Below are 17,912 nucleotides of genomic sequence, written 5' to 3' on the forward strand. Positions count from 1 at the left end.
AAAAAAAAAAAAAAAAAAAACTTTTCTAAGAGTTTTCTTCATGCACTATATCCTCCAAAAAGATCCAAAGCCAGTATATACACAGAGAGCATAAACATTACTGCATTACTGTGGTATACATTAACCATGAAATGTCATGGTGAGAAAGATCAACAGTCTCCAGGAGAGTGTTTCTTTCCCCACAACGCTGTGTTATGCCTAAATGCTAAACCTAACTGCTTACATGATGACTGGCGAGTGTTCAGTTGCAAAGGGAGGCGTTCCACAGACTTGGCACTTGCTAGTATATGGACCCATCCATAAATTGTGTTTTTACAATAATTTCCATCCAATTGGATTGTCGTCATGATCATAGAGCCATTTACTGGAAGCAATTGCTAATTACACACATGTCCCCTTTACAGAGCCTGTACAGTAAAAGGAACATTTTGGAGGGAATTTCTKCCATTTCAGACCTCCTACTATTCCACCCATGGACGCTTTCCAACAGGACATATTCTAAAGTTGTTCTTCATTTGCCTTCAGCAAGAGTTTTGGCTCAACATTGTCTTGCAAACCCTGGTTGTATATGTTTTGGTCAATTAGAAAACAAAACATGAAAACAAACCTTCCTTGAATCACTCTAAAAATCCCTTCAGGCACCTTGTCCATCCTGCTGACAACTAAAATATTTTCCTTTCTGTGTATTCCCACCACCGTTTTATCTGGCCACTGCGGCAGGGCTTTCCTAGATCTCTGGTGAGACTATTCTGCAGATCACTAGACCATATTTTTCCACAGCATCACTTTAAGTTTTCCTTTGCTCAGTTTCATCCCATTAGTCTTTCCACTCAAAACATCCCAGATAATTCCTCTCYACCCTTGGCACTGATACTTACTATGCATAGAGCAGTAGCTTTCCTATCCTATTCAAGTTCCTTACTGGCTATATATTTAATTCTTCTGTTACTAAATTAGTTAACAAGCTAGACCTGCTAAAGATGGATTTCACCACTGTGGTGAAAAGCTCTTCCAAGTGGTACTCCTAATTGTAGGTCCTTTGCATTTATGGTTACTTTAGGAGCCCCTTGCATGGGCAAAGAGACATAAGAGGTCCTTAGTGCAAGCAGTAATCAGGACAAGGTCCCCATTTCATGCCCATGGGGCCCTTCCTGAGCGCAGCATGAGCACCTCCAGCCTCCATGGCCTCACCCAAGGCTAGGTATTCCAGGAAGAAGCAGATAACTCAGCAAATATCCCAAAACCTCGAGCAGCCGCAGCCAGGCAGCATGGTGCAGATGGGAGGCAGGGGAATAATACACTTCTCTATTACATTTCTGTCTATGTATACTTTGAAGGGAACCATGATTTTATTTATTTAAGGAAGAAAAGAAGTCCTTCTCCCCCGTGCTGGCTTGCTGTTGCAATCGTGTCACTGGGGGGATGACATTACCTGCTCTTCCCTCCTCCCGTCCATCCTCTTACCCATCCCTCATGTCATGTGGGGCTGAGTGTAACCTGCCGGCTGCTTGGGGCAAGGATCAAATATCTTTTGAAAGAACTTGAATGTATACTGATATTTTCAAGCTGCAATAATCTTTCCCCTCCTTTGGCACCATAAAAGAAAAAGGAATAAGGGAAGGTATTACGTGAATGCTGAATCTCCAAAACTGTAGGGATCCCTACAGTATCTCCAAAACTGTGGGGATCATCCCCAAGGCCAACTCAGGTCCGAGCAGCAAAGAAAGGCGCCAGCAGTGAGCAACACTGCCAACATCTGGGATCATGCTTCCCTTCTACTATCCCAACGCTGCTCCACAGGTTTCCCAGGCAGGGGCAACTTCCCTTCATAGGGGCCACATGGGCTCACTAGATCCATCCAGGACCGAGTTATTCTCTCRGCTTGTATGTCCTGCTATGACACATGCATAATAATTCCAAAATTCCTGCACTGGGGAGGGAAAAAGGACATTTCAGCAGAAGGAGTTAAATAGGAAGTGGTTAGAAATGACACTGGGAAGAGCGTCTTTTACTTACATCGACAATTATAGGGTTTGGGAAGTTTGCTTTTGAAGCAGACTGATAAAAGCAATAGCTAGAAAACAATCCTCTCTTCTTAATCCTCCTTTTTAATAAATTTAGAGGCAATCCACAGGCAAAAACATTTAGAAAGCCCCTAACTGAAGAGAAAGATTATTTCCTCCCTCCCATATGGGGAAAATAAAACAAATCGCCCGGATAATTAGAGTGACAGGCTTTCAAACCTGCCCGAGTGCCCATGCAGTCACCTGGCGGTATCCGAAGGATCTCACCTGGATGGAAGCAGCGGATCGCCTTCGTGCTTGGAGTAACTCCACTAACAGCACTGGAGTTGCTCCAGAGATTAATTTGAACCAGTATCTATACGGGAGACCAGTTGCATTTCATTTTGCAGCTGCAATTAAGAACTACATAAAGTATCCTGTACTCCAGAGTATGGCATTATTCCTCTTCAGCTGCATGAGATTCTTTCAATAAAGGTATAATGGAGGAGAGTAATGAATACTATTATTTTGTTTAGAGGCTCTGGGGTTTGGGTAAGAGCTGGTCAAAACAGCTGAGGTAAAACATTCTCCATCAGGAAATCCCATTCTGTCAGATAGAAACCTGGTGCAGAAACAAGCACATTTTGATAGAATTTCATTTAGAACAAAATTGAACCACAGTGTTTGGGTGGGAATAAACTCTAAAATTAAATTCCATTGGTACAGAGTGATTCAATTATTCTTTGCAAAAGGAAAAGTTGTTCTAAAACGTTATTTTACATTATATTCCTAATTATAAAAGAAGAGAAATACATAATTGGAATGAAACCTTTTGATTTATTGAACTAGAACATTTTCACTAATTCAAAGTAGCATGTCCTAGAAATGTGTTTTTCACAGGCAATTTGAACTATGGGCTTTTGTTCCAATTCAGAACAAACCTCAACATTTTGAAAACAGAAATTTCTCAATGAAATAGGTGATGTATGAAGAAGGGGAAAAAAAAAATCAAACAGCTTACACAATACTAATGACACTATTACACATAGCTCACTTTTACAGTGACTTTGGGGTAGCTTTAGGGACATCTGAAGAGGCAAATTGAGGGCGATGCAGCATCTCCCAAATTCAGGCAAAGGTGACAACGATGGGAGAGATGAGAAAAGATGTCTCTGAAGAGTAAGACAAAATTGGGAAGGAATGAGGTGGGATCTTTGTTGTTTGGATGATTTGGGCAGCTGGCCTTTACTATCCAGGCAAGAGGGAAGATCACTGCATCGTCACTCAGCATCATCTCAAGGTTGCCACCTCCTGCAGAGCACAGAGGACAACACTGTGAAGCTCTGAGCATTCAATAATAAAAGGAAGAGTCAACTGGGGTTTGGGCTATTTTTGCCTCATAAGAAATATCAACTTCTCTATCAACAGCCAAATCCTTGGGCCAGTTTCAAGATTTCCTCTTCCCAGAGCAAAGGAAGAAAAGACTGATGGCCAATATGCTTCCCTTACTACATTCTTTATGAAAAGCCTCTTTTCAGTCACGTGCTTTTATAACTTATAGCATGCTTCTTATAACATGCTGAAGACCTTACAGACATGATCTTTTTCTAACTCATTCTTAATCRTAGTTCAAAGGTGCCATCAGGTTGCAAGAACACAACCATAGCTTTTGTCCCTGCAAGTCCTAAAGCTGTGCTACCCTTCTGTGCCACGCGGACAGGATGGAGCCTCTCACCCCAGGAAGGATGTCGCCACCTCTTCCACCACTCAGATAAGCCCAGTCGTGTGGGCTCATGATGAGAGATGGGCAGAGAAAGGAGAGCAGGACAACAGCTCCCCGCTTTCCTACCGCCTTTGGAGAGTAGACCAGAAGGGCACAAGAGAAGCGTTTTCTGGAGTACCTCTGAAGGGTAAAGTCTTCCTCAAGGGCACTCAAACCAAGACAGTTAGACCTTTCCCCCCCACCCAAATGTTTAAATAAGCACATTTGCTTCAATGCAAAGTTAAATTTAGAGGTATAAATGCTCAAAAATCCATGAAATGAAAAAGCGGTGGTTCTCATTACGCAGCCACACTGCCTAGCCCAAACACTTTACGCTGTGCAGGGAGCAACAACAGAAAACAAAGATTCCAATTTAAAAAGAAAAACACAATTAGAAATGGCAGCACATTTGCAATGGGGTTGAAGCCAAGCTGCCGCAAGGACCATAACACATTAAACTTCCAATTATTCTTTGGACATGGTTTTAAGCAACCAGTAGGGTGGGAAGGGGCATGCCTATGCCTCTACAGCTGCTCACAAGTGCAGAAGGGGCCCAGTGCTCAGTGGGGATGGCAGCGTTACAGGCAGGTTTTGTCCTAGGGCGATGCTGGTGCAAGTTGCAAAGCAATTAGCATCACGCTTTACCTATCCACACGCAATCATCATCTCATGGGCATAGGATACAGCCCACCTGAACATAAAATCCCCTAAATGATTTTCTGATGCTTGGTCAGAAGAGAACCCTTTAACAATCTGATGCACTCCTATTAAAAAAAAAAAAAAAAAAAAAAAAAAAAAAAAAAAAAAAAGGAGAGAGAGAGAAAATCATGCTCTTTGAGAGCCTCGCTCCACATCCCATCAGTATAACTGAGCAGAACCTTCCTTCCTTTAAGTGTCAGCTCTGGTTTAAAGTAACATTCCTGCTGCAAAGCTTAATTCATCCCATCAGTGAGAACATAAACAGCACCACAAGGCTATACTGATGGGACACGCAGGTGTGCACTGACCTACCACGATTAAACAAGGTAAAGAATGTCTTCAGAAGACCCTCTGTGAAACCAAGCTGAGCCACCCAGGCTGCTGAGCRGACGTCTAGGCAAGGCAGTGGATGAATCTGCACAATAACAAACGAAACCATGGCTAACTCTAACGATCAATGTGATCACAAGGGATAATTTGGGCTGGGTGGCTGAGTACCCTTTTGGCAAACAGCACACTCTCCCACATCTAGCCTCTGTCCCCAGACTTAAAATAACGCAATTCTGCCCCTCCTTTTTAAAAACATTTTTGCTTGGAGGAAATTTTCAGAAACGAAACTTCCTTTTTATTTTTTCGCCTCGAATTCTTCAACACATATTTTGCACGTCTAAATTAAAGTCTCTGTAACTACTGAAGGAACCAAGGTTCCAAAGTTCAGAAGTTCTACCGGTTCCCGAGCTATTCCCTGTGCTTCCAGAGCCCATTTTTCTGCCTATTCATTTGAATCTGTCATTGTTTGTAGTGTAAAGGAAAAGCAATGACCAGGCTGTTGAGTAGTTAACTACACAACTGCTACCTAATGATCCTAATTTGCATGATTTTAATAATAATGAGTAAAACCAAACTGTTAAGTTGCACTTTCTACCTCAGCAAAACTGAACTATAATTGTGTGGAGAATAATTTTATGGGTGAAGTGTGCCCTATATTATAAGAGATTAGAATAAAGTGCTCTAATATTCAATGTCTTAGCAGGTGCAGGCACTTACCTGGGCAATTAAAATCTTTTTAATATACAAATCACAGCCAATGAGACTATTGGCATGACAAACTGGATCTTTCAGGACATATTGTGTTTGTCTAAAATAGATTTTTGTTTGCTAGCAATAATTTGTCTAACTTTTGTTTAAAGGAGAAAATGACTAAAGGCAGCCTAATTTGCAGAAGATTCCTAAAATGCTTGCATTATATCATTTCTATGAAACCATTTAATATGTCCCTATCTTTGTATAAGACATGCATTAATGCCCTTCACTTAATATCTTTTTTAAAATATACTACCCTTAACAATTGATATATTTCAATATTATATTGGTAAGGACTACTGGGTTGGATTGAATAGAWTTTGGCCTTGAAATAACAAGCAGATCATGGAAAGCATATGACATTTTCTTTAATTGATGGCTTCATTAACTTCATTAAAGGCCCTCCTTTGTGCTATGAGTATTCTAGAAATACAGGAGGGTAAAATAGGTACAATGCCTCCCCTGAAATGTTTTCCAGTGACTTCTCAGCTATTTTGAAACTTCAGAAACTATGCTTTCCTGAAGAAAAGTGGACCTTGCCATGCCCAGCCCTGTACATAAAACCAAGCTAATTAAACAGTTTCTTTTGTTTGTTTTATTTAACAGAAAATTGTTTGCATTTAAGATGTCCTCGTTTTGCATCCTTCTGAAAATATTACAGGGACTACCTGTAGCACATTTAAACAGTGAAGAGAGCACAGAGAAATGCACAGCTATCGTCCAGGCCCTCTGAGCATCCCAACAGAAATGCAGGTTCTCCCCATGTGCACATGCAGCCCCATCACCATGACATGGACCTGCTCTAAAGGAGAGATGCAGGAGGTTGAACCATGAGGTTCATGAGTGAACCATGCAGGAGGTTAAACTCACTTTGCAGAGCTAGCAAACCCACTTCCCAGATTTCAGGAGTCATATGACCCGAAAATGGAATTTGGGGCCACACACGGAGGGCAGCTAAAGTAGACTATGAGGGCAAAGTGACTGTCATTTTCTCCTTATTGTCTGGTAGGAAATAATCCSGGTAGTTTCCCATCAATGAACCAAAGCATTGCTGCTTCCTCACTCAATTCACACCTCTGCTTGTGCAAAGAGGTGCAAATTGCACCTCCTGGAGCGGCCTCCCAGAGGGATTATATCTTAATGGAGGGCAAGCATTGTTTGCACAACTGCCCTTTGTGTGAGCAATTCTCCTGGAAGAGATCTTTCCTTCGAAGATGGGCCTCAATAGGAGCTCCACAGGGGGAAAGTCTCCAGGGGACCCTCCRAATCCCTGAGTTCCCAGTGAGATTGCCAGAGCCACAGTATTCGCTATGTTGGAGATAGGTTCAGCCAGCACAAGAGATGTATTCAGCCTTTCCCAAATGGAGAATTGGCTGGAGGAGAGAGAGGCTGAGCATCGGATCCTAGAAGAACACAGGGATAATTCAGGGTGGAATTTAGGCTTACAGCTACATGAGAAACTGGTGGTCCAAAGGCTAACATGACCACGCTAACAGAACATGTGCAACCACACAGACACCAACGAAGGCAATGAAGCAAGTCTGAAGGGTTTTGTGCCAGAACACTCTAGTGGGAACTCTTCACATATCCAWCAGAAGCCACAGACTGAAATTATTTTGCACACATCCTGAACACTTAGTGATAGAGAACACCATAAAAATGAACCTTCAGTCATCAACCAGAGTCAGGTGGAGCATGTATTAGATAACTTCCCCTCCATCTGCCCAAGCTGAGACTTCCTTCTCCTTGGAGGAGATTGGTGCTTCTCCAGCAATTTTGTACCGGYAAATAGGTGGCAAATAACCTGGTCATGACCACATAAAATAGAAACTCAGTTGCAATGTATGGATGAAAACAAGGTCTTCAATCTCCAGAAGGCACTTTCTATCACATGCCTGAAGAAAAAGTTGCATTTCTAGGATAAGCCTCCATTTCCAGTCTACAGAGAGAAACAGGCACCTGTAAAGCATTATGTAGGTGACCTATGCTGGACACTAATTCAAAAGCACAATTGCTCCTCAGAGGATGTCATGCTATATATATATATCAAATGGAGGTGGGAGGGAAAATCTAGATGRCCGTCTTACACATACAGTTTTTAGATAGTTGAAGTTAGTCAAGATGTTTAACTTCATGATAACAAAAATACTTTTTAAAAAGCACTAACATCCTTTTGATTAAAAAAATGCTGTGAAAAAGAATAACACATCTGCTAATAACATGTGCTGTAAACGTTCATCCTAATTCTGTCCTCTTCTCCATCCCCTAAACACGTCAGGTCCAGCTTCTTCCTGCACAAGTGAAGCTCAGCATTTGTGCTCCTGGAACATCATCAGTGTCCTGGTGATTACGGATAGTTATCCGTGGGGTTACAGTGCTGCCCAGGTCCTTGTTCAAGGTCCCTTCACCTCTTCCTGGGGAGCCTGYCTCTGTCAGGGAGGACTGAGAGGAAGGGATGGGAAAAAAGAGCCACCCTCTTTGCTGACAAGATCATSTGGCTGGCCCCAAACGCCACAAGAGGTTTGTGAACCCAGATATCTGCATTTAGAACAGGCCGTCCCTTTTAAGGCTTATCTCATTAACCACAGCACACCTGGCTCTCTTGTCACTAGACCATAAACATAGGAAATTCCCTGAAGTCACTGTGCCTTCAAAATAAATAAATAAATAAAAAATACAAGCGCTGAGGCTCCCTGCTTCTGCTATGGAAACAATTTAAAACTGAGCTTTGATTCATACACAAGCTATTCCTTAAAGGAGCTTAAAGCACTTTAATGTTCAGGCATGCTCACAAGTCCATTATCAACAAGAGTTTCTTCCAAGTCTGCTGGAAAATGCACATCTACTGTGGCTTTATATGCTAGTTTTGCATTCTCATTTCCTATTTCCTAGGCCAAAAGCCTTCTGTTATCGAGCCGTGACTTTTTAAGGCCCGTAGTCAGTAAGCAGTTAGGTATGTGCCTAATACTGCCTGTGCAAGGCAGCTGCTGGGGGACTATTGCTTACAGATAAGCACACTTTTCTAAATTAGCTTCACTAACAATATCTGCACAAGCCAGTTTTAGGCAAGTAAAGAATTGTCTTGGAGGAGAAAACTAGAGGAGAGGAAGGTATTTACCAGGTTTCACAAATACTCTATGGTAGGAATATTTTTTTTTTTTTTTGAGCAAAAATGCTCAACATATGGTGGAGATACACAGAATAATTTTGAGAATGGAAAAATAAACAAGAAATATTTTTGTAACTCATCATATGGCATCTTTGACAAGTTTGACTAAATATATTTCACCTTTACCATTGTCATTCAAAAGACTGATCAATGAAAAATCTCAACAGCTTTTTCCATAGCACAAAAACAAAAGTGGTGAGATTCTGCAAAGGACAAACGTTTTACAGGCTTTGCCTCAAGTCTACATTTGGCCTGGTCTAAAAAGAAGAGATTTGTGGAAAGAGCCCATGAAGAAACAGGAATTGCACTGGGTGTGCAAAACTGTAAACAGCTAAGTGAACCAAAATAGGAGTGAAAAGCAAACTGTAAGACTATCATATCTCCTACCATAAGGTGGGCATTTACATGCACAAACTGAAGCAACAAAAGTTTCACAGGAACTTAAGAAAAATTTCTTAACAGTGAGGGTGACAGAGCCCAGGAACAGGCTGCCCAGAGAGGCTGTGGAGTCTCCTTTTCTGGAGATCTTCAAAACCMGCTTGGACGCAGCCTGTGCCACGTGCTCTAGGTGACCCTGCGTCAGCAGRGGGATTGGACTAGGTGACATCTGGAGGTCCCTTCCAATCTTAAGCATTCTATGATTCTATGCAACTCTTAAAAATGTTTAGAGAGGCTAAAATTACCCAGTGCCATCATCCTGAGGCTTGAGTGTCACGCGTGGCTCTGCTGCAGGGGCAGAGCGTGAAGGTRGTGCAGATCCTGGGGATGACCATGGGAGCCATGAGGGGTGGCAAGGGGCTCCCTCCAGTGTTCCCAGAGAGCAGGGACCTGCTAGAGGGAGAAGTCAGGGGCTCTTCCTGAAGCACGTTTGCCTGGACATGGGATATCTGGGATATCAAGCCCATGAGGGTTGACTTAGTGGTGCGCAGCATTTAAAGATGCCCGAGACACAGAGGGCAAGTTGGACACTTGCATGCCCAACTGATGGGCCACTCCAGTGCTGCACCACTCATGGGCTGCTGGCTTTTAACACCCCAGGTCTTGGCTTTCTGCTCACCCACATCACGTTTTCCCAGCAGCAGCCGGAGGCGGGAAGCAGGAGCAGGAATCCTGCACCCCATGGCGGCRGGCCCCGGCCTCCACCACCCACTCGCTGCGTGACCCCGCCGGCGCTCATGATACATCGTCCCGTCACCTCCACCGTTTACAGCAAAAAAGCTATTTAGCTGGTGCCTGCAACCCTTCAGCCCGCAATGCCTTGACAGCAGAGGTTATAGGAGAAAAAAAAAAATAGGGGGGAAAAAAAAAGAGAGGGAGAGAGAGAGAAAGAAAGAACAATGTGCAATCGGCACTGCATTAGAGATGGAAAAAGTACTTAAAGCCTGCAACATTCATCAAGGCTGAATACATAAATGCCACATTTTGAATAAGCCAAGCAAAAGACAATGACAAAGGAAAGGCGCGTTGCTTCAGGAATCTCTATCATTTTCATTTGCTGCTGTCAGGAACCTGTTTTTTGCCTCTCACTCTATCAGCCATTATAGCATTAATGAAGTAACCTCACATAGTTATTGACTGGCTTGTCAGAGTCCCTGCCTGATCCCTTAATAGAAACCATTGGTCTTCAGTTAAAAATGGGGTGAGCTGGGAGGTGCTGTGGGCATGTGCTGAATTTCAAGTGCACTCCTGAGGTTATCAAAAGCCATGAAATGCAAATTATTATATTTTTTAAACACACAGATTTCATGCAACTGAGCATATAAAATTGACTAATACTGTACTTTATGCATTCCTAATAATGTTTCCAAATATGCTCTGCATATGATCTTTCCCCAGAAAGTTGTGGGTGGTATTTGAATAAGCAGAAATGGGCCTAGTTTTATTTTGTGAATAAAGTAGTTTCCTGGATGTTGCAAGCCTCTCTTCCTTCCAATATAAAGTAATGTTTATGCACTGTCTGTTCAAACAACATGGGTAATCCTTTGTCTGAATTTCTGTCTCAGATCAAAATCATTTTTCCTTCATCATTTTTTTCTCCTTTCATAAAGCATCCTAAGTCCCAGAACTAGTATATTCTCATTTACTAGAAATTGAGGGTTGGCAGAGGGTCTAGAAATAACTTCTTTTCCCAGAAGGTAATAAATCCAGGGAGTAATCTAAAACACTGAGTTGTTAATTCCAGTACTACCACGCCATAGACTGTGATATGTAAAAATGAGCTGGCTATGTTACTGAATCAGCCGTGGTTGACAAGCAATCAGGATGTGTACGATATCTATGCAGAGGGGTATGCAAGTGCATCCTTGTGCCTTTGCTTGCTGAGGGCAAAGCACTTGCAGAGCACACGCCAGCTCGGTGCTGGGCACGGCACATAGACGTGTGCCAGCATGCGTTGAAAACAACAGGAAAACCTTCTGAAAGCTCCTCCAGGGAGGAGCTGAGGGTCTATAGGCTGAGGGTTTTATTGCGGCGCTTAGCATCACGTCCAAAAGACGTGTGCTTTGCATGCCTGCGATCAACGGTGGTCTGAGCACCACAAGTCCTCTCAGTACAGCATGAGCTCAACCTGCAGCCCTGCCCGCTGTGAAAACCACTCCAACAGAAATCAGTTTACCAGAGTTGAGCTTGCTTTATTTGGAGCTGAGATTTTAATGCTTTTCATCAGCATGGACCTAATAAACATGCTAAAGGAAATCCCCCTGTCTTTTCATTCAGGAGAGCGTCAAAGGTTAAACATTATGCTGATTTGGGAAACAGTAATGAGAAACCTCGCATCTCATTCAGCATAGACAGCAATGAAAAGAACAGTTGCTCATCCAGGCCTTATCTGAGATTGTTTAGACCTCTTGGGTCTGAAAACTGGGTTGGCATTCTCAAAAGAACAGGTTCCCATAATAATTGTAGTCTCTTCCCATCTCTGATTGGGCTAGAAACTCCATGAGAACAACCCTCACGGCACTTCTACATCCCTGGCCTGAAATTAAGCACTTTTTTCCTAATGAATACTCTATTTGTTGATTTGGTGGCACTTTTTCCTTAGTCTGACTTCCCACCAGCAGCACTTTTACAAATAAAATGTTTGCAGGATGCCTTCCCCACTCTCTCTACCATCCCCTCAAAAAAGCATTCCTTACAATGAAAATAGTTGGCGCCTAGTGTGTCAGAAACATTTGTAATTTGGCTTGTTTTCAAAATATTCATTTAGTCCTGTGCACAGAGTCAGCAAAACACTCATTCACTTACATAGTGAGAATTTAGCAAGGGTCCTTGATGGGACTGATGGTGTCTCCCCAGAGTGCTTATACCATCCAACCTGGAACATCCTGGCTTGGGCATTGGAAAGGTGAGGCTGTCCAGTTCTGCGCCTTGCACCCAGCCCAGCAGGGAGGTTCTGGCAGGGTCTCCCATTTTGAACCTCCTTTGGGATGAGTCTCTCATGGTACGTCTCCAAGAGCTAAGCTGAAGAACTCTCCTCCAGCACTTTCAGACTAACATGCATAGGATTTTTGCTTCAGTTTCCTCTACAAGATTAAATTTTCCACTGTTTCTGACCAATGATCACAATCTTCCAGACCTTTCAGACTTTAACTGCACRTTTTTTTTTCTTACCCCAATTTGTTTGCCTACACAATTCAACACCAATGCTGACAGCTTTTTCCCCCCTCCTCAAAAACACAAGCATTTGTATTGGTGAAATCAACCAACTTAAACTGTGGAAAGTCACACTCAATTGAATCTGAGCTCCTCTTCCCATCTATACAAGTTTTGCCAACCCCTCATCGAGAACTGGTTCTTGTGGGAATCCATGTTGCCACCCAGCCCCAAAAACATCCTGAGAGACTTGGAAGTCCAATCTTAGCTAGCCATGAAGAATAACTGCCTGGAAGCAGTGCAGTCATTATGCAGACTATGGGACAGGACCTATTTATACCACTGCCAACAGTTCATATACTTTAGCATATATTTACAAGGTTGTCTTTGCAAGGGAGTAGGACTTTCCTAAAACATTTGAGGTTAGCCTGAACTTTCTAGCTCTCCCAAAGACTGGCTAGGGAATACAGCCACAGGGTCTGCAGTTTTTTATTACATTCTCAACCGATCCCAATAGCAATAAGTGGAAATGAATTACATTTGTAAGCACAGAGGCCTATGAAGAGGCGAAGGGGACTGAGCTACCCTCTCATCCATGTATGGACTCTTCAGTCCATAGTTTGGTTACAACAGTTAGGTGAAGGACCTGTTACTGCATTACCCTTGGGGATTAACTCTTAACCTCAGTGTCTAGTTCATGAAGGCCAAGAGTTTAAGTTTCRAATTCAAAGGACCCTGGAATCACAGAATATATTTTGGTTCCAACAGAAAACTACCTTGTTCAAAGATGAGTCTGAACGTCTAAGAAAGCCTGGACCAACAGCTCCCCCTCCTTGATTTGGGCAGGGGAAGCTCATCCCAGTTATTAAAATAAATACCAGAGATCATGCAGTACATCACAGGCATTCCTCTAACTGCTTGTGTTGTAGGCTGTATTTGCTACAACTAGATCCTTGGGCTCAGCTCTTTTGCTTCTGTGGAAAGACTGTTTCTCATCATCTAAAAGTGTTGCCTACTGGGGAACCCCACAAGACATTTTAGGTAAATGGCAAGATCCCATCCGTGATCCACTCCATTAAGACAAAGTGTGTCTGGGGTCTATTTAGGTCTCTAAGCAGTGGGCTTTTCCTTGGGATTATGCTTGCCACATACCAGCAGCCTTGTTTTCCACATAAGTCACAGTAGTCACAGCCAGTACTACTGAAAAAGGGCAAAGAAGGGAAAGGAAAAGGTGCCAGCCACTTTTTCCTAGCAAACTGATGGCTAYAAAAAGCTTCTCCAAGAACTTCTCCTATATMCCTTGATCTACCCAAACCTCAGTCCAAAGAAATASAGATTAACTTCTCATTATGAAAGTACATGTCATAGCATAAGACAGGACCAAACTACAACCTCGCTAAAGCAAGTCATCACACAGCTGGAGGTGGAAGAGTCAAAGGTGACCACAGCATGTAAGAGGTACCTGAGCAGTCAGGAGAGGGAGATGTTGACATGGCTATCATGTTAAAAATAAGAATTAATGGCAGAAACTTGGGAGTTCTGGGGAATCTTGCCCTAGAACTCCCCCTTGTCTTAGCATCCTGAGTACTCTTGAAGAATCCAACCCTTGATATTATTGTCTTGCAAAAAAAGCTCATTCTGGCTGAAAACATACCAAGCTTCTCTCTACATGGAGATAAGAAGGAACCAAAACCATAGTACTCCTTCCTAGCTGATTTGAAGTTCATGACAACCTACCTGTGACCACAATCTCTGCTCTTTCCACCACAGTTCAGAAAAATATCAGGCTATCAGTGCAGTCTAGTTTGCTCCTACACTAACAGTTTAGGAATGAGCAAAACTGAGGGTCAGAGGCTAAAATTTGTTTAGATTCTTGTTTCCTAGAGTGATTTGTCCATCCTTACTTACAATCTACTCTCACACAGTCGGCTCATCTGCTTTTTAGCAGGATAAGCTGACACTGAGTCTGCAGCATGAACTCCACAAAATGCCATCCTTGCCCACAGCTCTTTGTAGCTGCGGTACAAGGAGTGGCCCATATAGAACATTACTGCCAGAAGCTCATCATTTCTGATCTTCTAACTGTGCTTAATGATTGCTGAAAGGAACCAAACAACCACGACTGAACTTGGGCTTCTCTGGTAATTAATATTGTTATTACAGAATAGTTAATAATTATTAGACTCCGGCAATCTAGAAAGCATCAAAGATTGAGAAACTCCATGAAGATATACAGCCTGCACAACTATTGTTTCATGGTTTCCAGCCTTGTCCTTATTTTGAACATGCCTATGACTAATGCCCACCCTAGCATAAGCCCGGCAGAAAATCCTCCTAATTGACTGCAAGAAACTCTTGCTCATTTCAGACGTGCAAAGGATCCRTCTCGAGACGATCTTTGTTTCGGGGACATGTTCTGTGGTCCTAGGAGAAACATGCCAGGCTTTTGTGCACTGCAGCTGCTGCTACAGGCAATAACGAAGGAAGCACTGCCYGGCGTTGCTAGGAATTCTCACATGAACAGTGCAAAAGTGATATCATTTTTAAAGGTTGCTAAATATCAAATTTGCAATTGCATTAGCTGTATGCAAACAGGCCTGCTATTTTGTGTGTTTTGCTGAGTGCAATATATTTGGCATGCAAAAGCAGTGTCTTCAGGGTTTTTTTTTTTTTTTTTTTAAATAAGTAGTCTGGACGTATTGTAAGAGGCAAAGTAATTAGCATTCACTCAGCCCAGCAGGGCAGCAATTTAAACTTTTACAAGGAGTCAAAGTTCAGGATGCTGCCCTGCCATCAACTTTCTACATACAGAAGGGATACAGACTGGAATATCCAAATGTTTCAGGCTACTCTGGGTTATTTGAAACTCCAATAGACACATTACTATGGGGAAATTGCTTAATCTGCTCCAGGATTTATTGCTATTGTATGTTCAGTAAGGAGGTCTTGGAGGGTCAGAAAGGGCTCCGCTCACTGCAAGTATTTTATACCATATTAAAAAGTTTCTGGCCATACCTTTAATCCTCCAAATCATTACCCTATTTTTAATGCAAGCATGCATATCCCACAAAACGAATCTATACCACATCACACCTGAATAATGACATGGAACGGGGAAAAGTAGGGAAGTGAAGCACTGGTCCAGTTTATCAAGAGATAAAGGCAAGTGTGTTGTTGTGTATAGCAAGAAAGTAGAAAAGACAGAAGAAAAAGAAAACCCTACTGTGCTGGATTGATTTAGGACTAAGCRCACGCTGCCAGAGAAATAGATTTTCTCACCCGTTAGGCAGTCATTTTTACAAACGTACCATGTGAGTACTGATGAGAATTTGCAGAGAAAGAGCATTTTTTTTTTTTGCTAGTCTGGCCATTGCATAATTCCACGCTGTGGGGCTGTCCCCTTTCTGCTCGGGCTCATGGCACGTGTTGGGTGGGAAAAGTCTCAATGGGAACCAGAGCACCTGCCTGCAGCCAAGAGGGAAAGCCCAGAGCCCCACGACGTGCCCGGGACAGGGCAGGACGAGCTGCAGCCCATGGCCCCGGGGTCACGCATRCTGCCGCAGCTGGCTGCATTATTTGGGAGCTTTCAGGGAGAAACCCACCATGAGTTTTTGCCCCTCTTTGTTCCCCCGCGCCAGGCTTTCATCTGCAAGAGACCATAGAAAGAGCTAGAAGGGAGAGGTGAGAAGGGAATGTATAATAATAGATTAGCTTTGCAGATGATTCACACCCTGCGAAAGCAAAACAACTTGATCAGGAAGGAAACTTGGGTAACACAGACCTAAATATATATATATATAAAAAAGAAAAAGGGGGGGGAGGTGAAAAACAATCTTGTTTAACTACTCTGAAAAGTATTGCCATTTTTCTGCCAGCTGTATTTGGTGAAAAAAAGTGTTGAAAAATATCTATTTCATTATTAGTTTTGATGGCATCTTTTTACCTCGGAGAAATAAGTTTCAAAACAAAAAAGAAGCTAAAGAATGAAGGATGAAGCAGGAGCTTTTGAAATTGGAGCCCTCTTGCAGGAGTAAGCATCAATTTTGTACATTTTCCAACTTTGTTAAGAGTTTCAAARCAAACAAACAAACAAAATTACTATGGGTTGTTTTAAGACCAAAGTATGATCTCTAAACTTCTTGCTCTGTGTTATTTACCAAGCAAAGCAAACTCTGAATGCAAACAACCCAACTCCCTGCAGCCTCCAGAACACCTACTAAAGGGTACAGCCTTGGAATAACGATGCTGTACACCGACAAGGGGAGAAGCAACCCTTCATCTCCCCCACCTTCACTCCACAGACACATGAGGGAAACATTTTGCATTCTCTTTGCACACAAGAAGGTACCTGATATGCAATAACCTGTCCAGTTCAGGTACTCACATCTCCCTGTGACTTCAGCAGGAGATGGGGATGGCCAGTCTCCTGCTTAGCTTCATCAACCCACCCCATACCTTCCTAAAATGACAGTCAACCTGTTCCATCTTGCTCCAAGGCAAACACACCATGCAAAGTCTTTAGAAGATCTGAGAAGTTTGTCTCCTTCACTTTGAGGCTGCCAAGCTTGTTATTTGTAAACAACCATGGAGCTCAAGGTAGTCCCTCCACACCTCATGTTGAGAGGCTGAGAGCTGGAGCCACTCGAAATGGAGAGGTGGGACAGCTGCAGGGATCTTCATCTCCCTAGACCAGACCTGATGGTCCTCCAATTGCAGATGCACCAGTAGGGGCCATGTGCTTCTCGCCTTCACCTTCAAACGCGTTCCCAACACAACCATGGGGATGTTGGAGAAAACAGCACATCAGCTGCCATCACCTGTGGGAAGGCTACGTGGGAAAGGAAGGGCACGGGACAGGGTGGCACAGAGAGGTTATCAATGACCCCATATTCAGAGGTGTGAGTGAAAGGAGGAGAGGTCTTGGTGGCCCAAACAAGAGGTCAACCCCACTCCCTCCAAMTACTGTCCACAGCCATAGTGCTGAGGCCCACCACACTATCCCCTCTTGAAAGAGGCCAGAACMAACTACTGCTAGTTATTTTCTTTGCCTTTCACATTTCCCTCACACATTTAGACAAACTCTTATCCTAAATTTTCTTTCAGTGCCACAAGTGCATTTTCTAATTGAAAAAAAAAAAAAAAGTAATTGTTTTGGTGTCACAGACTTTAATTAAGCATAGTTTGTCTAAAATAGCTTCAGGGTTTATCTATTATTTATTAAAGAAAGGTTAGTTATTTGTTTGGAGGGACATCTGTAGTTACAATTTAACAGAAGAAATCACAGAATCAAATCACTCAAACTGCTTTAGGAAATCAGTGGATTACTAGTGGGGTCAGAAGAAAATTTTTTACTAGTGCAGTGGTAAATAATAAAGAGATTTTTAATAGTCTCAAGTCCTCCTTGAGASAGTGGTAACTTGTGATCACTATTCAAGGACAAGACAGTGGCTTTTTTCCAGACGGATATTCACAGTTCTCCTTTTGCACCTTGCCTTTCAGCCTGCACCTCGTGCAAATGCCCAAATATCACCGTGAYAGGTACCACAAGAAGCAAGGGGTGCGCAGTGCTGAAATCCACATCTTAGACACTTTTCCACCTCATCAT

This window comes from Nothoprocta perdicaria, unplaced genomic scaffold, assembly GCF_003342845.1.
Source record: "Nothoprocta perdicaria isolate Ctin4 unplaced genomic scaffold, notPer1 scaffold_179, whole genome shotgun sequence".
Lineage (NCBI taxonomy): Eukaryota > Metazoa > Chordata > Aves > Tinamiformes > Tinamidae > Nothoprocta > Nothoprocta perdicaria.